Here is a 23,777-nt window from a genome sequence, read left to right on the forward strand (position 1 = left end):
ACAAACTATCTTTACCTTCATTGTTTGGGATTAAAAGCATGTATCACCACACCTGGACCTAAGCTTTTTAGCTGAAACTTGCTCTATACCAGGATGCCTTGAACTTAGAGATCTGCCTTGTCTCTGTCTCCTGGATTAAAGGCCTCTTTGTATTCCAGCTGGATCACATAGACCTAGAAGGTCTTTGTATGTTATCTCTTGCCAGAGCAGTTCTGAATTAAAATTCCTCTACAAAAAGACTTAATTATTCTACCAGGAAACTTACACAGCTGATAAACACTTTCAGAAAAGTAGAAGGACACAAAATTAACTGAAAAATTAGTCACCTTCCTATATACAAATGACAAACATGCTCAGAGAGAAATGAGGGAAACAGTACCTTTATAGCCTCAAATATATATTGTGATAATGCTTACCCAGTAAGTTATAGAGCTCTATAACAAAAATTATAGGAGGTTAATCCCCATCAAAATTCTAACACAATTCTCTACAGAAATTGTAAAAACAAACTTCATCTTTATATGAAAACACAAAATACCAGGATAGCTAAAACAATTCTGAATAATAAGAGAACACACACTGTCACCATTGCAGATTTCAAGTTGTATTACAGAACAATAATAGGAAAAAATAATAATAGCATGAAAATAGACATATTACTGGAACTATCCTGGCTGCAGGCACCTACAACGATTAGAGGGCACCTGGCATGCAGACCAGGAACCTATTTTGCAGCAGGGTGACATGCTCCCCTGAAGACCCGAACCCACATAACGGAAGGGGAGAAATCCTGCCAGTTGTTCTCTGAACTCCACGCTTGTGTCTTGTCACCTACACACAATAACAGCCTGGCTGACTTCTTAGATATTGCTATGGAGAAGCCACAGTCAGATCTCAGCATCCATCCTCCTCTGAGTCAGGAGACATTTTCAGACTTGTGGATCTACGTCCTCCAAACAGTGTTTGGTCTACCTCGCTGACAGCCAGTTCCATTGAGGTCTGCTCCTAGCCCAGGATGTTACAAAATGGTTAGAAGGCCCGTATGAAACCCTCTAAATGTCAGCAGCTCCTGCAGCAGAGGACCCTGTTACTGAGGCTCCCACACCAGTGGTCCCTGCACCAGCCCTTCCCTGGCCCCTGCCGTCTTCCAGCCATCCCTTCCCAAAAAGCCTTCCAGAGCAACTATTGTTTCCATTTGGGCTTCCAGCACTCAGGGACAGCCAAGTCTCTCATGTGAATGTACTGCCTTCCCTCAATGAACTATTCTGCGAGCTGGCAAAGACATGTTTTGTGCAGTTGTAGCTCATCTTCACACCTACACCTGGCGCCCGTGTCAGTCCCATGGCCATCTCCACGAATTCATAATACATGACAGACATTGTAAGATACTGTCCTCACCAAGAGAGCTGCTCAGATGGTGATGGCGTGGCTCCTTCCCAGCATCTTATCCCAGTGGACGGAAATTTGCTTGCACAGTATGTGGATGACAGGCGGACTTTTCTGCACAGTGTGACGGTACTGCCGTGGAAGTCACCCGAGGCTGGCTCTGACTGTACCACAATCCACAAGTATACGTGTTCCTGCACAGGGGGGCATGAACGGTTGGCCTACCACACTGGAAGACTCCAGTGGAAACCTTCTGGGAAACAATAGCTTTGAGGTTCGTGTGTGTGTGTGTGTGTGTGTGTGTGTCCTGCGAGAGACTGCCATAGAGAGGATGAAAATTTCCACACAAAAAAAAGGGAGAACCGGGGAACTGTAGAGAGCTGCGCAATGCCGCGCCTTAAAGATGGAGCTGGTTTCCGCCTTCCACCTTCCCGATGGTGAGTGCTCTTTGTCACGAACGACTCCACATTTGGCTAAGGCTGAGGATCTGGCTTGCTTCCATGTATGTGGACCTATCTGCATTGCCCACGTGGCACGCTGGGGTTGGCTACCCAGAGGCTTTACCCAGGGTCAGATGATTGTTCAAGGTTCCTGAATAAACTGCATTGAAAAAAAAAAAAGGGAGAACCTTGCCAGATTGCCAGAGCTGCCCCTAGGGAGTGCTGAGCGAGCACTGCACACCAGCGCAAGCTCCTTTCCCTAGCAAAAGGAAAAAAACAACAAACAAACAAACAAACAAACAAAAATGCTTGATGGAGACTATTTCACCCTTACAATCTGTGGGAGTGAACGCTTTGAGATTTTCCCAGATCTGAACGAGGTCTGGGGATTCAAGGATGCTCAGGCTGCAGAGGAGTAAGGAGACGGCAGGGCTCACTCTAAACTCCAGTGTAGAGCCTTCCAAAACTTCTTCAAGGAGAAAAGCCCAAACTGTTAGCTCCTATCACATCATAATCACCTCATATCTCCCTTCTGTCTTCTCACAGCTACCTGAAGATCAAGAAGGCCAGCCTACCCTCCCTCATGAAAATCTAATGGTCAAGAGAGATGGGCCAATTCAGATTGACATTTTCTGCTTCTGTCCTGATCGGCAACCTCCCACCCCACCCCCTCCTTTCCTGCCATTTTATGACTTAGGCTTAAACTCCCACTTGAGGAGAGTGGTGGGATTCATCAGCTTAGCTTTTAAGACTTTGGGTATGAGGAGAGGCTTGAAGAGAGGAAGAAAATTCTTGTGGGTGGGGTTGGAGTTTACAGTTGGCCTCTTATGAAGTGGTGATGCCCCCACCCAATTTTGTCTGAGTTTATTTTCTCTGGACTTGATCTGAGTGCTGGTTCCTGGCCCCAGTTGGGGAATGGGTTGGTAATTGCCAGGTCTCTGCTGGCTAAGGAAAATCCTATCCACCTAGTTGTTGGACCCTGACACCTAAAATGAAATCTGGTCCCACCCCAACCCTGTAAGATTCTATCATGGGCTCCCATAGGGTCCATATCCACCAAGACCCATTTTCCTTCCACCCTCTCCTCAGGATCAGTTTCTTCCAACTCTGCAAAGCCTGTCTGCATTTATTCATTCCTTGACCCCTTCTCCTTTTTCATACCCCTTTTTATATATCATTTTCTTATTTTACAATAAAATCTTGTTATCACTTGTAAAATAAAACAGACATACATATACAATTTAAATAAAATTTTCCCATCTTGGCTGATAATCTACCTCTGAGAGCCAAAGGCCATCAAACAAAAGTCTCAACGCCAGGCATAAGAAAACCCTCTTTTGAGTAATTGGTCATGGTTATCTAAGAGACTCTCAAAATATTACATATTACTGCTATTGGCCTTGGGTTGTTCCCCAGCGGTGGAAAGTAAATGCCTATTGCTGAAGAGACCATTCACTTCAGACAAAGGGCTCAGAGCCCCCTGAGCTAGAACTGACCTGAATGCCTGTGGACTAACTTTCATGGTACCAGAAGAATCCATGTAAACTTCCAAAGGATGGAAGCAACTAACAGTCTTACCTAGCATTGATGCCTATGACCTATAGCAATGGCAAGTATTGGGCACGGAGTTGCACCATTGGCACACATACCTTTGTGGTTACAGCAGCTTTCTAATTGGGCTTAAGTCCTGTTCAACTGAAGGGAAATCATGCCTGGTACTGGAAACCTTCGCAACTACCCAGGGCTAGTAAACTCATGGATCTTGGAGTAAAACCTACAACTTACACCTTCCCAATCCATCATGATCCCAATTATATTCTAGATAATTGTCCTTCTACCCTTAGATACATATAATTCCTCACCATGCATCAATGAAACTTTTTTTTTTCAATAGGAGACCATTACAGAAAACAAGAACTAATCAAAATGTAAAAATGTTGAGACCAGGCCAACCGATACGTCTTGAATACAACTACTGTTCTTAAGGCTGAGGGATCATTGAAAAGAGGAGGAGAAAAGATTGGAGCAGAGGTTTTGCTGTGAGAGTATGTTTTCTAGGAATGTCAAAAGCTATACCTGTAAAGTTACACCAACATGACTACCTAAACACGAGCTGAACAGGACAACAATAGACATTGTAAGGAGGATGAGGTGGGGAGGAGCCCACAAGTCCTCACCCTTACACAAAGAACTAGAGGCAACTGAGTAGTGCCTAGAGTGGAAGAAATAGTCTTTCCCAGAGAAGAGCACAGCAACTGGTTATCCAATACCAATGGTCAGTCCTGAAAACACACCTACAAGTAACGTTACACAGACTGAGAGGATTGTATTTATATATTTAAGAATATATATGTATATTTGTGTGTGTACATACACATATATGTGTATAATAACAGTTAATAAAAATGCCATGAATCTGAATGAGAACAAGAAGAGTTATTTAGGAGGCTGTGGAGGGAAGAAAGAGAAGGGGAAATGATGTAATTATATTATAATCTCCCCCAAAAATAATAAGTAAGAAAACATTTTCCAAATAGAGAGTGTGAGCCTGTTGCAGAACTGTTTAGAAGCCATCTTTTCCCCTTAATAGAGAATTTTCCTTGTCTATCGTATCCACAGGGCCTCTGAGAACACTGAGTGAAGAAACATTAAATCACCGCTCCAAACATTTCAGAGGGAAAATATCTATTGTTGAAGCTACATAGGTACTTTTCATAAAGTGAACTTAATATGTAAATAAAATACTAACAATAATAATAACAATAAGCACAATAGAAACAAATTAAAAAAAAAAGAAGAGACCAGCAACACTGAGGCAAGATCTTCCAATAAGTGTTTCCTCAAGTTCCGCACACAGAATCTCTGGTCCTGAAGATTCTGAGGCTGCATCTCATGCTGGCATCCGAATTTGGTAATATGTAAGATCTTCCCAGATAGTAGTGGATTTGGAGGCCCAGTGAAGTCATGGAGAGCAGCAGTTGAGGCTTAGAACCATGAGAGAGGCCAGGAGAGGTTGCTGGTGAATGTGCAGCTTCAGTTAAAGTAGAAGGACTGAAAGGATGATGAAGAGAAGTTGAGGCTTGGCACCATGAGGCAGTATCAGAGTCCCCGAAGAAAAAGGTGTATTGGTGAAGGTGTGGCCCAGTTGCAATGGAGAGCCCAACAGTTTGGAGATACCAGTTCTGTGGGATGACTGCCAACAACAGCAGCAGCTGTGGGGTGGAGCCAGCTGGAGCCTAGGAGGCAAGCTGGGTGTGTTGTGGATGTTAGGTGCAGGGAAGTGCCACTGCCTGATTCCTAAGAGTCTAAAATTGTGAATGGATCACAGGCATCAAGCGCTGAACTTCTTACACTGTTGAAATTCGGTTTTGACTCTGTCCTGGATTGTCTCTCTTAAAATAAGAAAGTATTTAACTTGTTTGTTTGTTTTTGATTTTTTTAGAAGCCACAGTTATGTGATATTTGGTATTTTAGAAAAACCTTGGATATTTTAGAGAGACATTGGCATTTTACAAAGACATTGGAGTATTAGAAATATCTATTTTAGACTAAACTTTTGAAGAGACTGAATTTTTAAAGTATTTGAACTTTTAAGGATTGTAGTATGTTTAAAAAGTTTGTTTTATACTGTGATGTTAATATTAGTGTGAGACATTGGGGATGGAATAGGAAGGAAAGGTTATGGTTTGACTGTGATACGTTTATGTCAAGTTGACAAGAGGTCAATTGTGCTTGCTAGTTTTATGTCAATTTGACACTAGCTAGAGTCATTTTGGGAGACAGACCCTTAGTTGAGAAATGATTCCACCAGGTTGGTCTGTGGGAGAGCCTGTGGTATATGTTCTTGATTGACTTAGAAAGGCCCAGATCACTGCGGGCAATGCCACTTTGGCTGGTGGTCCTGGTTGTATAAGGAAGCAAGCGGTGCAAGTCCTGCAGAACAAGCCAGTAAGCAGCACTCCTCCATGGTCTCTGCATCAGCTGCTGTCTCTGGGTTTCTGCCCTGCTTTAGTTCCTGTCCTGACTTCCTTCAGCGAAGAACCATGGTGTGGAAGCGTAACCTAAGTAAACCCTTTCCTCCCTAAGTTGCTTTTTGGTCATGGTGTTTTATCAGCAACTGAAACCCTCAATAAGTCACTGTGTGATCACTCCTTCCATTCCATCATGCGGTGAACATGGTTTTTAAAGTTTGTAACACTGCCCTCGGAGTGAATGATGTCATGGAAGCGGGGCATATAGACTTCTCTTTTGGCTGGATAAATCCAGCTTTTTCTCTCACCCGTTGCAGGTGTTTCAACTCATGCAAGTAAAATCAGATTTTCCATGCTTAGACCAACCTTCTCAATTTTCTTACTGGCAGGGCATAAGGTCCTAATTACTTCATGTGTGCCAGCTAATTACTTAAAAAAATATTTTATGCAGCCTTTAACCTGAGTTCAGCCAGACACTATTTGGGCTAGAAGCTTCATTTTCATGTCTCTGCTCTGTTGACAAAATGACAGGATGATAATTTAGCTGAGAAAAATGAAACAAATGGGTTGATGGTTTTTTTTTTCCCTTCTGTGATTCAAACTAACCTCAGACAAAAACCTTGAAGAGATTCCAAATCTGGTCTAGGCCACACTGGTTTACGCTTCATACTCTCCCCGTAAGATTTTTTTTTTTAAACCAAGTAATGTTTTCTTTTCTATTTCTTAAAGCTTCTCTTTGAAATGACCAGCTGAAAATAGTGACTCTAAGAGCACTAAGTGAGGACATATATAGTGAGATCTTTATTTTACAATACATTTAAAAATAATAAGCAGCACTCCTCCGTGGCCTCTGCATTAGCTCCTGCTGCCAGGTTCCTGTTCCGTGCCTTGGCTTTCCTCAAACATTTTAAAAGATACGTTCAGACTTGAGAGCTGCATTCTAAAAAACAAAATTAATTTCTAGACAATCCTTCATAAAATTTTTACACTTCTTTATTTTATCACTTTTGCACAAAGGATCATAAGGATGAAGGGTGCTCTGCCATCATAATACATCTAAGAGGCAGCTGGGGAAGTGTTTCTACAGTAGCTCTAAGGTGATTTAACAAAGGGCAGATTCAGTTATTTTTCCATTTTATTACGAATGAGTTAGCCACTGTGTGTGGTGTTGTATGGTTTGTGAGGTGGAGAGTGGAGAATGGCAAGATCAAGGCCAGCCTGGGCTACACGGCATGACCCAGCCTCAGAAAAGAAATGAAGGAAATAATCATTTGCACTTCACAGCTCTCTAAATCGCAGTCTATCTATTCTGGAGGTATAATTAGTGCTCATCTGGCTTGGTGAGTTTTGTCTTGGAGAGGAAGAAGTCAGTATCAAGAAGAGAGAAACTGACATCTGGGTTAGGTCTAGTAGTGATTAAAATGCATCGTGGCCATTCAACAACCAATAGAAGTGAGTGGACATCAGTCTCCTTGCTGATGCACAGCCATGAAGACCTTGTTTGCCTGGCCTGATTGAACCAGTTAGCAATAAACCATGGGAGAGGAGTTCAGCTGCAGAGGAGAAACTGATGCCTTCAAAAATTCAAATGATTTTTAAGTTTTCTGTGGAAGCCTGACTCTCTCATTATGAATATAATAGTTGAAAATGATATGTAAAGTTTTCTGGGTATATGTTCAGGGCTGATATAGCTGGATCATATGATAGTTTTAATGTTAGCTTTTTGGGAAGTTCACAGATCAATTTCCAAAGTGGTACACTACCTTACATTCTCATCAAGGCCTTCTTTCCCCCCATATCCACATCAGCATTTGTTGTCACTTTTATTATTGATTGTAGTCACTCTGATTGGGGTGAGATGGAATCTTGAAGAAATATCAATCTGCATTTTTCTGATGGCTAAGGATGGTGAACAAGTTTTAAAGTTCTTACTACCTATTTGTAATTCTTGGTTTGAGAATTTTTGTTTTCAGTTCAATGGCTCATGTTTGGTTGAGTTGTTGGTTTTGTTAATGTTTATATTTAAATATTTAAAACATTCTAGAACATTCTAGTCATATTTATATATACACATACAAGTATTTTCTCCTATTCTGTGGGCTGCCTGCCACTTGTTTATCTTATTTATGGCCTACTTCTTGCATTACTTAGGATGTTACTTTCTTTAGTTGTGACCTGGCTAAAAATGGAGATAAATGGTTTTCTCTTTCTTGGACTTCTAAAGTTCACATTTTATAAAGTACTATTTTAGAGAATAGCCTATTTCAGAACTTCTAAACAAAATGTAAAATGCTTCAATGTTATGTCAAGGAGTTATTATGTATTAATAATCATTTTAGGAAGACATAAATATTTTAAAAATTAATAGTATTAGGATAAGAATAATGAGCTGACATCTCTGTATTTGAGAGTGAGTATCCTGTGTAACTGCATTTGACATTGGAAAACAGGTCCATTGCCTCGTTCAAGTGCATTAAGATTATAAGATTATATAAGATTATGCATTAATGCAAAATAGCATGCGTTAAGAGTCCAAGGGAAGCTGGGTATACTGGTGCACGCCTTTAATCCCAGGACTCTGGAGACAGAGGCAGGTGGATCGCTGTAAGTTCTAGGCCAGCCTGGTCTACAGAGTGAATTCTAAGACAGCCAGAGCTTTGGAATGAGACTCCGTATTGAAAAAAACAAACAAACACCATAAACCAAACCAACAAAACCCAAACAAACAAACAAACAGAATCCAAGGTAGTTTAGCAGTTCCGTGTCAGGCTCACAGTTACTGTTACGGTGATTTGCAGACAATGCTCTCCTCCACCAGAAGGACACATATGTGTTGTAGTAAATAAAAATGAGTGTTGGGCTATATAATGTTTATTATTAGCCCTAAGATTATTGTGGCAGTATTATCTAACCCACTTTCACAAATAATAAGACACAGATACCTGTTAAATTTTATAATTGTCTTATTTACCTTGGGCTAGGCAGATATTCCTACCTATGCTGTCTAAATCACCTCACCATCCACCTTCCAGCCCCTATTCAATGCCATCCTCCTTAACCAGCCTATCTTCCATCTGTTATCTTTTAATCTTATACTTGCTTTTATTCTTCATCTGGGACTTTTCACACCACTTTGTAGTCCTGCCTCCTGGCCCCACGTGGTTTCTTCTCCAGGTTAACCCATCATGGACTCCTCCATCTTCCTTTCTTCCCATACATTTTTCTCCCGTGATTCTTCTGTTCTCAAAAGCCTAGGAACCTTTGCCACACCTACCCCATTCTGCCCTGCACTGGTATAGGCCATTTAATGAATCAATCAGGTATAATGTTTTAGGCAGATGTACACAAACAAGGATGGGTGTATCTGACAGGCAGTAACCAGATCTCGAGGGCCAATATTAGCATTAGACCAACCTCTAACACATACGGGTGGAGCATGTGTCCCAAAGCTTGACTCCTGGAATTCATTTCCCTTAAAAGTAGGTCAACTCCATTTTCCCAAGGCAGTCTCCCAAGCAAATGCTCCTCCTTTACTCGTGGAGTACAAAAGGACTGCAAGAGAGAAGCAACCTCCAACGTTTGCAACTCTCTTTGGCGATGGTTTTGAATGTTATCTTTCTCTTTATGGGTTCAGAAACATCTTTTGTTGTCTGGGAAACTTGGGATCAAGGCTGTCACTTCTTTAAGGGCTTTGGTCTTAGAAACTCACAGGCCAAAGACCCCAGAAAGTAGGTTCACTGCTCTTTTTTCTTTTTTAACCAAAAGGGTAGAAAATAAACTTTGTTTCCTTTCCTTCAGTCTTTGCCTTTTCTGAGCCGGGTGTATTCGTTTGATGGAGGTCATCACCTCCAGGAAGTATTAACTTCTGGAAACCATGGTAACATCATTTAAACTAATTATTATACCTGGATATCTTTGGTTAGGTATCATTTAAAACATGTTTTTTTTCCCTCTGTCAAAAATTAGTTCTTTTAAGTAGATTTCAAATTATTGTTGAAATTTATGATGATGGATGAGAAAATGAAATTAGTACTTATGCTGATGAAAAAGGAACATGCTATAAGACTCTCAGGAATGAAAAGATGTTGATGGAAAATATTGCTTAGTAAAAGCAAATTTTATTATAACCAAAACTTGCCTCACCTCAAGCTTTGCAGTTGGGTTACAAAATAGAATTATGTCCCAATTTGATTAGTTACAGAATTAAAGGACACATGTCATATTCAAATTGGTCAAAGGCCCTCATGTTTATGTTTTAAAACCAGATCAAAGAAGCTTTTTCCTTAAAACAATAACTGAATTACTCAGCTTGTGTCCAGACACCAGTAACTGGTCTCCTGGGGAGGAAGAAAAAGAAATGTTCTCTAAAACTTTTGTTCTGTTCCTCACTCTTTGTTTCCAATGAAGAGGAGCCTCATTGCCAGGCTTTGGAAGCAGGATGTTCTCCAGGGATCTTTTCCCCATTAATTTATTTATTCACTTTACATCTTGATCATAGCCCCTCCTTTTCTCCCAGTCTCCCCCTCGCACTCCTTCCCCCCATGGGCACCAACCTGCCCTGGCACATCAAGTCGCAGCAGGACTAAGTGCATCCTCTCCCACAGAGGCTAGACAGGGCAGCTCAGCTAGGGGGAAGAAATCAAAGGGAACTCAACATAGTGGTAGACAGCCCTGACTCTAGTTGTTAGGAGACTCACACGAAGAGCAAGTTGCACATCAGCTACATGTGTTCAGGGAGTGTAGGTCCAACCTACACACGCTCTTTGTTTGGTGGTTCAGTCTCTGTGATTTCTCTGATGGGCCCAGTTTAGTTGACTCAGTGGGTCTTATTGTGTTGTTTTCGACACCTACAGCTCCCTCAGTCTTTCCTCTCACTCTTCCATAAGACTCTGAGCTCCACCTTATGTTTGGCTGTGAACCTCTGTGTCTGTTTCCATCAGCTTCTGGGTGAAGCCTATCAGAGGACAGTTATACTAGGCTCCTGTCTGCAAGCATAGCAGAGTGTCATTAACAATGTCAGGGGTTGGCTCTCTCTTATGAGATGGGTTTCAAGTTGGGCCAGTCATTGATTGGCCATTCTCTTGATCTCTGCTACATCTTTTTTCCTGCACTACTTGTAGGCAGGACAAATTTTGGGTTGAAGGTTTTTGTGGGTGGGTTGGTATCCCCCTTCCTCCACTGAAAGTCTCCCCTAGCTATAGGAGATGGCATTTTCAGGCTCCATATACCCCCATTGGTAAAAGTCTCAGCTAGGGTCACCCCCATAAACTCCCTAGAACCCCCACTGTCCCAGAGATGCCCCCCTCCACTGATTTGCATTCTCTCTCCCAGCATTTCCCACTCCCCATTTCTGATTCACCACCTCTGCTTCCACCCTTATCCCTCCTCCACCCAGTTCCCTCCCTCCATCTACTTCAAATGTCTATTATATTTCTCCTTCTGAGTGAGATTTAAGCATCCTCCCTTGTACCCTCCTTATAACTTATCTTCTTTGGGTCTGTTAGTTGTGGTATGTTTATCCTATACTATATGGCTAATATCCACTTACAAGTGAATATATACCATGTGTGTCTTTCTGGGTCTGGGTTACCTCACTCAGGATGAACTTTTCTAGTTCCATCTATTTGCCTGCAAACTTCATGATGTTCTTATTTTTAATAGTTGAGTCGTAATCCATTGTGTAAATGTACCACAGTTTCTTTATCCTTTCTTCAGTTGAGGGATACCTAGGTTCTTTTTATTTTCTGGATATTATGAATAAAGCTGTTATGAACATAGTTGAACAAGTGTTCTTTTAGTATAGTGGAGTATCCTTTGGTTATATGCCCAGGAGTGATAGAGCTGGGTCTTGAGGCAGATCTAGTCTCATTATTTTGTTGTTGTTTTGTTTTCTTTTTGTTTTTGTTTTTTGAGAAAGAGCCAGATTGAGGTCCACAGTTGTTGTACAAGTTTGCACTCCCAACAGCAATGGAGGAGTGTTCCCCTTTCTCCACATCCTCAACAGAACGTGCTGTCACTTGAGTCTTTGATCTTAGCCGTTTTGACAGGTGTAAGATAAAATATGAGTTGTTTTGATTTGCATTTCCCTGATGACTAAGGATGTTGAACATGTCTTTTTTTCCTTTTTGTTAAAATTTATTTACATATTTATTCACTTTGTATCACAAGCATAGCCCCTCCGTCCCTTCCTCCCAGTCCTATCGTCCCTCCCTCTTCTCCCTGTCCTTTTCCACTACTCCTCAGATGAGGGGAGCCCCCCTCTACCAACCCACACCAGCACATCAGGTCGAATCAGGACTGAGCACATTTTCTTCCCCTATGGCCTGCCAGCCCCATCAGGGGGAAGTGATCAAAAAGAACGCAACAGAGTCCATGTCAGAGACAGCTCCCTCTCCTCTTTCCAGGGGACCCACATGAAGACCAAGCTACCCAATGGTTAGTTATGTGTCCAGGGCCTAGGTACAGTCTATGCATGGTCTTTAGTTGGTGCATGAGTCTCTGCAACCCCCACCCTGGGGCCCAGGTTAGTTGGCTTTTTTTGGTTGGTCTTCTTATGAAGCTCCTGTCCCCTTTAGGTCGTTCTGTTCTTCCTGCCCAGTCTTCCACAAGACTCTCTGCACTCCACTCAATGTTTGGCTGTGAGTCTCAGCATCTGTTTCCATCTGCTGCTGGGTGAAGCCACTTTGAGGAGAGCTATGCTAGCCTCCTATCTGCAAACATAGCAGAGCATCATTAATAGCATCAGGGGCTGACTCTCTCCCATGTACCCCATGGGTCTCAGGTTGGCCCAGGCATTGGTTGAACATTTCCTCAGTCTCTGTTCTATCTTTACCCCTGCACATCTTGTAGGCAGAGGAAAGTTTGGGTCAATGTTTCTGTGGGTGGTTTGGTGCTTCCCTCCTTTTACTAGGAGTTCTGTCTAGTTAGAGAGTAGTTTCTTCAGTCTCCATGACCCCTGCTACTAGGAGTCTCAGCGACAGTTACCCCTCTATCCTCCCAGGAGCCTACCCTGTAGTATGTCTCCAGCTTGTGACAGAGATGTCCATCCACGGTTCCACTTCTCTCTGTAAGCCCTCTGTCCTCCCATCTCCGACTTTTCCCACATCTGATCTCCATCCTCATTTCTCTCCTAGCCCCTCTCCTACCCTGTGTAAAGTCACTATGGAAATTAGTGTAGTGGTTCCTCTGGAAGATGCAATTTGATCTACCTCTCCAACCATTTATTCCACTCTTGGGCATATACCTAGAGGATGTTTTATCCTACCGCAGAGATATTTGCTTAACTCTTGCAGAATATTTGATCACATTGTGAACCTGAAGTTATATTATTTACTGGGAATTTCTGCCTGACTATTCTAAATAGGATTAAGTAAAGTCAACCATAGGTCAAGAGGCAGAGCAAGTTGTTAGTTGACAGGAAGTGAAACAGGATTATTTAGAAAAAAAAAAAAAACATAGATGGGAAGAGAAAGTCAGGAGGATGGATAGAGAGATGCACAGGAAGGGAGGACGTTCAGTTTGAAGGAGGTTTTTGAGGCAGCTTGGGGAAGAGGGTATTCCTGCTGGTTCATCAGCTGAGAAGGAAGGTCAGCTGGGTGCTTTCTCTGCCTCTCTGAGCTAGCAGGCTTTCACCCCAGCATCTGGCTCCCAAGTCTTTATTGGTAAAATAGGATGACTTAGATTTTTGTTAAAAACAACACTTAACCATGTTTATTGCTGTTCTCTTCATAATAAGCAGAAATTGGAAACAATCTAGATGTCCCTCAGTAGAAGAATGGATATAGAATTTATGTAATTTACACAATGGAGTGCTAGTCAGCTGCTAAAAAATGACACCATGAAATTTGCAGGCATATAGATGGAACTATAAGTAAAAACCATCCTGAGCAAGGTATCCTGGATTCAGAAAAAAATATGGTTTGAATCCATTTATATGTGGATCTATTAGCTGTTAAGGCAATGTGACTAAGCTACAATCCATAGACTCACAGAGGGTAGGTATCGAGTAAGAAACTAGACAATATAGACAGATCTCACCAAGAAAGAGAAACAAATAGGTATTTATGGATAGATGGGGGCAACTGGGATAGGAGAATCAAGTGAGGAGGTGAGAGGGGTAGTGTCAGGGGATATGGGGAAAGACAGCTAAAATGTAAGAGCATTTGAGGGGTAATATGGAAACGTAATACAGCAGAAACCTCCTAATATATATATATATAAAGCCTTCATCGCTACATTACAGCTTCTTTGGTATAGGAAGTTATTCTGCATGCTATCAAAAGAGATGTATATACCAAGTAATCTACAAACTATCTACTTTTGTGTGCTATCTGCAAGTATGCTAGGGTAATGGTGGCATAAAGCCTGTGGGAATAACCAACCAGATAACTGATATCCTTTGAGGCCCAGTCCAGGAGATGGAACTCATGCCTCACAATGCTTGTGTGATCAAGATCCTGAGACTAGAGAGTTCAGGAACCTATGGTTAAACCAAATAATACTGTTTTTTGTTTGTTTGTTTGTTTGATTTTTAAGAAAAAAAATGTAGTGATAAAATGATTCCTAATGATATTCTGCTATACTCAAAGATCAGTGCCTTGCTCAGCCATCATCAGAGAAGCTTCCTGCTGGATCATATGGGAACAAATACAGGGACCCAGAGCCAGACATTATACACAGAAGTGTGAGACCTTGAAGCACTCGTCCCTCAATGGGATGTCTTCATCAAATCCTTGCCCTTAGAGCTTAGAGAACCCTGAGGAAGGGGAGGCAGAAAGAACGTAAGAGCCAGAGGGGATGGAGAACATCAAGAAAACAAGGCCCTCTAAGCCAACATGAGCAAAAGCTTGTATGGGCTCACCAAGACCGAGGCAGCAAGCTCAGGGCCTGCATGAGTCTGCATCAGGTCCTTTCCGTTTATATTATGGCTTCCAGGTCATTGTTTTTATGTGATTCCTGCATGTTCTAATGAGTGGTCCTTCTCTGGGAATCTTTTCCATCTGTTGGTTTTTCTTGTCCAACTGTTACATCATAGTTTTTATTTGATCATATTATATCTCATTTTGTTATAGTTTAAAAATGAATGAATGAATGAAAACTTAGCAACTAAAGATTAATAACTGAACTGTCATTTTTATCTGCTGGGAGGGGGAAAAAGCAGTTCCCCCCCCCAATGGAATAAAATTGGGTGTATCAACCCCTGCAAGGGAGTTCTCATGTTCAGAACTGGCCAACAAATAATGGGTTTCTCCGTTTTGTGTGTGTGTGTGCATGCACATACACACTTTTTTCCCTTTTGGTTATATGTTTTTACTGCCCTTCTTTTTTATGTTTATTTTTATTATTAGTTACATTTTATTAACTCTGTATCCCAGCTGTATCCTGCTCCCTCATTCCCTCCTAATCCCACCCTCATCTCCTCCCTGCCCTTTTCCAAGTCCACTGATAGGGGAAGACCTCCTCCCCTTTCATCTGACCCTGTTTTATCAAGTATCTTCAGGACTGCCTGCAAAGTCCTCGTCTGTGGCCTAGCAGGGCTGCTCCTCCCTTGGGGGGTGGGGAGGTCAAAGAGCCCGCCAATGAGTTTGTGTCAGAAATAGTCCCTGTTCCCCTTACTAGGAAAATCCACTTGGTTACTGAGCTACCACAGGCTACATATGAGCAGAGGTTCTAGGTTATATTCATACATGGTCCTTGGTTGGATAAACAGTCTCATATAAGACCCCTGGCATGCACATGCTTTAATTTGGCTTCAGTTTGGTTTTTGTTGTTTCTTTTTGGGTATTGTATTTTGTATTCTAGGTTTTATTGTTGTATTGGGTTTTTGGTTTGTTTTTTTGGGAAATAGCTTAAAGGATAAGGAAGAAGAAAGGATCTGGAAGGTTATGATCTAGAAAAATATGGTCAAAATATATTTAAATTTTAAAATTGTTTTAAATAATAAAAATGTAATAAAAAGAAAGGATCTGGAAGGTCCTGATATGGAAGAATATGATCAAGATATATTTAAAATTTTAATTGTTTTAAATAATAAAAAATGTAATAAGAAGTAAAATGAAGTAGGCTGTGGATAAGAACACAGAGTTCTGAAAAAAATTAAAATTAATATCTCAAAATGTGTTCAACATCATAAACAATTAGCAAAGTTAGAGTTGAAACTGTTCTGAGATTTTATTATACCTCAATAAGAATTTTTATCTAAGATGAAAACAAACAAAATAACAATTGACAAAAATGCTGTTGAGGTTGGGGGCTGTTAGGAAACCGTCATTGTTGATGAAATCTTAAATGGGTCCAGCCACTCTGAAAATAAGTGTAGGAAATTATCACAAAACTAAACCATATATTTACCATAGCATCCTAATATCAGTACTGAGCACATGTGCAAATGACTGTACAACCTACTCTACAGATTCTTGCTCAGTCTGTTACTCCCTTTACAATAGAAAGTAGGAAAAAAAAACAAATTGTCTTTCAGATGATAAATAGATATAAATAAAAGATAAACAGAAAATCTGGTATATACAAATACACATAAATGAATACATAACAGAATACTATTTAGCTGTAATACAATTATTTAGCTGTAATAAAATTTTCTTCAAAATGGATGGAGGTAGGAAATAATATATTCAGTGAAATAATGCATACCCAGACACACAAATGCAACTCCCTCTCTCTTTGTGGATCCTAGATCTGAGTCTTGAGATGTGAGTACAGACCTGGAGTAGCCACAGAAACCAGGAAAGTGAAAAGGGACTGTGGTATGGAGGAGGGTTGGGGAAAGGAGCTCCAGAGAGAATAATAGAATACAGATACTACAAAGGGGGACACGAGTTCAATGATTGTAGGATACTTAACTTGGGAAGGAGGAAACAGGGCAACACAGAGGGAGATGGGCAAGGGATAAATTAAGAATGTTTGAAAAGCCATAGGGGACAATGTCATTTTGTGTTTACTTAAAATTGCATCACACACGTACAAGCTACACTAAACAAACTCATCAGGTTATGTTTTTAAATTTGTATGTGCATATATATGTAACCATAATAACTAAAGAATGAAAGACAATGAGAATGAGAAGAAGTGGGCAAGGATACTCGAGGAGTTGGAGAGGGGATGGGGATGGGTGAAGGGATATAAATGTGGTACTTACAAAATTCATAAAAATTTTAAAAGTTATTCCCAGGCCCTGTTTTACCATAAGCTATTCCTCAACAGGTAAACAGTGATGAACTCTTTTCCCCCTGGAACCATTAGCCACACTAAACCCTTTTGTCTATAATTTGCCTTGGTCACTGTGGTGATCTGAACGATAGGCTCAGATGTTTGAATACGTGGTTCCATTTAGTGGAACTTTTGGAGAAGGATTGGGAGGTGTGGCCTTGTTTTAAGGTTTTGAAAGCTCACACTCATCCACAAGGCTCTCTCTGTCTTGTGGTTATGTCCAAAGATAGGAGGTTTTAGCTATTGCTCCAGCACCATACCTGCCTGCCTCCTGCCATGTTTCCTGCCATGATAATCATAGACTCTAACCCTCTGAAACTGTAAACCCCAACGAAACTCTTTCTTCTATAAGTTGCCTTGGTCATGGTGTTATATCCAACAATAGAAAAGCAGCTGATACCAGGGAGTGGGTTATTACTGGGACAGACCTGACCATGTGGATTTTTTTTTTTTGGAGGAATATGGAAGACTTTGGGACTTTGTACTAAGAATGCAGTTGAATGCCATAAGTGGGGCTTAGCAGGCCATCCTAACAGGAGCCTGGAAGACAAGAAGTGTTTAGAGCAATGTGGATCATAATGACAAGGTGAAATAGTATTTCTACAGTTCTTTGTCTCATTAAACCTGCCCTATTAAAACAACTACATTTCTTTTAATTTTGAATGTATCTTTGATGTCTTTGGTACATCCTCATGGCTACCACACTGAAACTTTCCTTCCTGCTGTTCTGTGAGTGGTTCTTAGGTATTCTGATATCGTTTAAGAAAAATGCACCCACCAGAGGCACAAGGACACCAAATAAAGCTGTCATAGCTCATGGCAGTATTAGTGCTTGCCTAGAGTTCCTCTGATTGATGCTTGCTCTCCAGATACTGATATCTGTCTACCTGTCTTCTTAAAACTTAAAACTCTCAGAAAACCTGAAGAGTTTGGGTCCATCTACTTTAAACACTGTACCACAAGTCTCCTATGCAATGTTTCCCAATGTTCCCAGTCTTTCACAGTCAAGTGAAATAACTTCTTCCAACTTTGCTCATAGGACCAATTCTCCTATCCTTCAAAGAAGTCTTTGGAGGCTTGGACAAATACTTGTGCAGTGGTCCTCAGGCCACATTTCCTGGAGAGATGATGTTCTCACCTAAACCCTTAATATTCACTTTTTAACTAGGTAGTTGCTCAGATCCTCAATCAAGTATCTTCTCAAAAACCCCCATGACCCCTCAACTGTCCTTTTTCTTTCTGTTTTAGAGAAGACATTTTTTTCTTTTGATTGGGAATGTAAGTTCTTTTTAGTATCTTTTTATTAACTACTATAACATTATCAGCGTTGTCATTTATTAAATGTTTATCTCCTTTACTTATTAAAAGAATAAAGTTTTTACTACCCCTGAAAATTGAGTCTGGAGAGTTTGGTGGTTAGTGTATGACTGTGATAAAGGAACAAAAGGCACCTTTTCAATTAAAGTTAAGAGTGGGATAACTTCAGACACACAAAGGAAGAAAAAGACACTTAAAGAGTCATGGTGAGTTCAAAAGGAAAGTGTTGAGGTGGAAGCACAAAGCATCATGGGAAGTGCTATTCAAGCTCCTGTGTCAAAAAGGCTGATCAACAGCGCTTCCAAGTCAGCCTCATCACCAGGGAGTCTCACTGATAAAATTATTTCCCTCCAGAGAGAATTTCCCTGAACTGAATTGATGCTTTATTTCTGAATAGGATCGTGAAAGGCAGGGGATGGCAGTGGCAAGAATAAAAAGCCATATTCATTGACTGACCTGAAATGTGTGACCGACATGACACTGTTTATCTGGATTCACCCCTTAAAAGAATAGAAATTTGAACTTGCTTTATGTCGTGAGACTGTAGGATTGTAGGTGGCTCTTCATAGATATACAGTCAAATAACATACTAATGCAATTTTAAAAAGTTACATATAATTTTTATATTATTATCATTTAAAGTTAATTTTTGCAAATGTGATGGTAAATTTTAGCATTTATTCTAATTTTCTGAAATGTAATTAAATATCAGCTTAAATTTTTATCATAAAATGTTTTTCTTACATCTACTTTCTTTCTGTTGCCTCCCTTTTTAAAAAAACATCAAGCTTTTTTTTTGATATTACACAAGCAAGTGTGCACTGCACATAAGAAATGATTCAAATCAGGTAAAAATGTAGAGTCAGAAAAAGGATGTTTGTATGTAATGCAGGAGGCCATTATTTACTGAGAAATATATGTTCCTGAACACCATAAACCTGTCATCACTGTGCTAAAATAATAATGAGACTTTTGTGAGTATATATTGGTTACCAAGGCAACAAATTATGACATTATATGTACTAGGAATGGACATTTTAGATAGCATTTTAATAATTAAGAAAAAATCTTACATATATATTTCTGACTGCAATGGCTAATACAACATTAAATGCAACAGAATTAGTCAAAAGAAAGTGTAATGGTAATTAATAGTCATAAGCAGAATAAAGAAATTTCTCACACCTATATCAAATACGAAGTCTCTCTATGATGAAGTGCCATCTTACATACAAAGAATATTTACATACAAAGAATTCAGGTCAACAGTTACAAGTGGTTTGGTCAGACACCTGCGGTTAGAGGTTGTCCAGAGAAAGCTATGAGCAAACTATACAAAGCCTGAGAAGATTGCTGTGATACAAGAAACAGAGCATATGGCTTTCAGTCAGGGAACTTTTCAGGAGTCAGGACTCTCCAGGGTAACCTGGGCTCTGCTAAGCAGGCTGCGTCACAGGAACTTTATAGAATATGGCTAAGAGGAAGTCCTTCACCAGCTGATTGTAGGACTAGCCAGGGAGCCACAGAGTTAGAGGGTGAAAATAAGTACATCTGTTTTGGTCTTCATCAACTGGTGCTTGAGTTTTTAGGTGGTTAGCTTTTCATTCCATATTATTATCTTTCAAGTTAGTGGTGGCTGGCATTATTCTGTGGTCACAATTTATGTATTACTATTTGTAAACACTTTCAAATGCATGGCACATCTGGAAGATTCTGTCCTGCTCCCAAGTATTTTCTAGATTAAGGTTGTTTTCATGGAGTGGTTAATATTTACAGATTTATTTGAGAATTGTGAGTTATTTCCAGAGAAGAGGCACATATTCTCACATTCATGTTATATTACATTTGATGTCACAACTCCCTGCAGGTCCTTCCTAGTTACTAAGAGTAAGTTCTGGGTTGAGTTTCAGTTATTATTTGATTTCTCAGATGCTTGTTTCCCAAAGTTACCCATCTTCCAGGCAGGATAATAAGAACCCAGATTTTAAATGCACTAGGTAGACCAGATGCTCATGGAAGCAAGGGAAATGGCCAAATTGACACAATGGTACTATGATTTGTCTATAATTTAAGTGTTCCTTAAAAGTTTAAGAAACTTTAGACTGCTAACGTTTGTTTTCCAGAATGCTGTTGTTGGGATGTGTGGTGGATTTTTTTTTTAATTTTAATTTTAATTTTTTAACAACTTCTGGAGGTATGCACATCATTGTAAGCATGCCCTTGAGAGGGACTTTGTTGACCCCAGTCTCTGCACTCATTCCCCCATCTACACTGAGACGCTTCAAGCACCTGTTTTTACTCTTGAGATGATGAGGTTCGAAGGCAACACTCACAAAACATGCATGTTATATGCCATGTTGCCACTATGTCGCTTCCACCTCAGGATAACGTGGACAGTTACTTCAAGCTGGACTGGAGGGGGGTGAAGCTTAGCCAGCTAGGTGAGTGCAATATAGGATGCCATTTGGTGATAGGGTGCAGGCAATGAACAAACCCAGGAACAGCTTCAGAGAACTGGTTTGGTTTATTGGGTGGGAAAATGAAAACTGATGCTCCTGGGGAGATGGCCAGGGGCAAGGTTTGTGTGGCTGTGTACCATTGGCAGGGGTGTGGGAAGATACTTCATCTGCATAGTCAGGGGCTGTAGGGTCCAGCTGAAAAACCTTATAAGGTCAAACAAGGAGTGAAGCCTAATAACTGTCAAGGTAATACATCCTTACTAGCTGGTTTATGGCACTAGGCTGGGAAGGGAGAGGTAGCCAACTCCTGCTGTTTTCATGTTTGAGGTATCCAGGGTGAAAGCTTCCTTGACTCTTCCTCTATAACTGTGGGCCATTACGGTACAACATACCATTTTGACTTTTAACGTCCAAAATTGAGGTAAATGAAATGTTTTATAAAATTATTTGCCTTTGGTGTTTTGTTTTAGTAATAAAGAGATGGCTAATAACATTGGATTAGAATTTGATTCTACTGTATCGGGGAATGACTGACATTGCTTGATCGTAATGGGTAATGTACAGCCTTTGGTTTTAATGGGTAATGAAAAATGTGGTTATTGTCTTTAGTTTACTTAAATTTTAAACACATTAGAATAAATGAGGAGTGTTGGATCCTGACTTTTTAAGTCAATACAAACAAGAGAGAAGAATCTTAGGACATCTATGGGATTACAATGCGTGAATTCATTAGTTTTACTTGCAAGATGCTTAAATATCTTTCCCAACTGGGCCTTGGAGCTGGCTATTCTTGTTATAAACCAGTGAATGTTTGTGCTCAGTGAGGTCTAGTCCTCCTATGGATTGATCTTCTGTGAGTCCCACTAGGCCTAGTGAATTCTGGTGTAAGTAGAAAAGTATATAGCCAATAGAGTGAGTTTAGTGCCAACTGGCGCTGCTCCTTTCTGACTCATTTTTTAAAAATGAAGTCTAACATTTTATGAAATATCCATATGCCAGATATCAATTCAAAAATAATGCTTATTGCTTACTTTGATAAAGCCCAATCTTTTTTCATTATTATAAAACTTTCTTCCTTTATTCCTTCCTTTCTGTCTTCACGCCTCTCTTTCTCCTCCTTTTTCCCACCTCTCTTCCTTTCTCTCTTCTCCCTCCTAATAGAACAAAAATTCTATCTTTTTCAAAGTCCTGCCATTGAATTCAAATCCACACAAAGGCTCAGCTGAAGGCAAGGCCCTTACCAAGACTTGGAGGTGAAATTTTCAGGCTCTTATTTGGTTTTTACTGTTTCTCTTGTTCCCTGTGGTTGATAAAGTGGATTTTGTAGAATAATACTGAATGGATTCTTACAGTTTTGCTGTTCATCACCTCATTTTACAGCTTAAAAAATAGGCTCATTGAAGTTAAACAATCTGTCAAAATGTGTACAGCTCACTAGTAGCTAAGTCCAGTCTCAAATTTATATTTCTGCTTACAAGTTAGTTACCTTGTTCTAAGATTCATTTTTTCACGTTCCTTTTGGTTTTCCTCTTCTGGTGGCCTTCCTCTGATAATGACCATGACCTCCCGCTTTTCTCTCACAAGGACATATCAAATCCTGGCTTTCCTTTAATATATGTCTTCTCTACTATTAAGAACTAAGTAGTCATAAAAAAATCTTTCAATATCTGCACAACTAAGATGGTCCCTGATGTTTTAGATTTATAATTTTGGAATTTTCCTAGTATTTTTATACCCATGCAAGTACGGAAATGAACAGAATGGAAACTTTCATAAGGTAAATAAAGAGTATTTCGATAGTGATTGGGAGAGCAATAAAACCCCTAGAACTTTCCAGCCTTCATAATTACTTTGTAAAAATCCATGTGCAGGTCATGTGAGTAATTATGTCATGTCTGTGAGGTTAATTAAGTGTTATATGCCTCCAGTCAGAGGCAGTTACACACACACACACATACACACACACACACACACACACACACACACACACACATGCACACAGAGTCACAGTTTCCACAGGCAGGCTGCCAAAGACAGCAGGCCCCAGTGACACGTATGGCTCTTTCCTTTGGAAAATATACTTCAGTCAGTCATGAAAATGTAAACCACAGAAACCACGTCGCTTCTTGGGGAATGAGTTTTGAGAAGCCCTGTTTTGAAACAAAGCCACAATTTTCCATCCTTACAGTAAAATGCCCCCAAATTGTTTTAATTGTAAGGAATATTGAGGACAGCTTGAGCAAAGAAAACTTAAAAGAAGGTTAAAAACATCATTCAATCAAAGACTTACAGAGCTGGTGTGTAAAGTGGACGTTTCTTATTTTCTGCATCACCGTTTCCTTCACAGAGCCCCAGCACTCCACCTGGGCTATTGTTCTCGAAGCTTCTAGAAAAGTTTCCTCCTACAGCTTAAACTCAAGAACTCCACCAAATGTCAAACTGCCTTAGAAACCGTGTGACAGCATGCAAGCTCAAGCAAACTGATTCCTGTTGAACATAGTGTTTGCCGACACGTGATATGAGAGCTTTGGTGTATTTACTGGAGTGACACAGAAGTGACAGAGCAGAGAGTTTGGGAACACGGACTCATTTGTTCATTTCCCTGGTGAACTGGGTAGTAGTGGCCAGCGGACCACAGCTCTTTCCACCACTGTTAGGGATTGAGATAGACAGAGTACCAGAACCAGAACTTTCTGACTTTGAACTGCTTCAGAGTATGGTTTTTCTTCTGAAAGCATGTGTAGTTAAAAAGGTGAAAAACAGCTGGAGGCATGCTTAGTAAAATATCAGGTGTTATTCCTTTATGGAGATATGTTTATATGGAATTCTATTATTTTTAATTTATAGTTAGAATTTATTATCTTGAAATGTTAAACTAAATAGAACTAATTATAAATGATTTTCCATATTATATTTAAATAACAAATCATAAAGCATTTTCTTTTATAGAATTAGGTAAATATTGAGTAATTATGTTA

General features: G+C 40.2%; 1 pseudogene; it reads left to right on the plus strand.

The window, feature by feature from the left end:
* Positions 1 to 872: 872 nt before the first annotated feature.
* LOC110559459 (cellular tumor antigen p53-like) lies at positions 873 to 2,421 on the plus strand (annotated as a pseudogene).
* Positions 2,422 to 23,777: the final 21,356 nt, after the last annotated feature.

Source organism: Meriones unguiculatus, chromosome 19, assembly GCF_030254825.1.
Source record: "Meriones unguiculatus strain TT.TT164.6M chromosome 19, Bangor_MerUng_6.1, whole genome shotgun sequence".
Classification (NCBI taxonomy): domain Eukaryota; kingdom Metazoa; phylum Chordata; class Mammalia; order Rodentia; family Muridae; genus Meriones; species Meriones unguiculatus.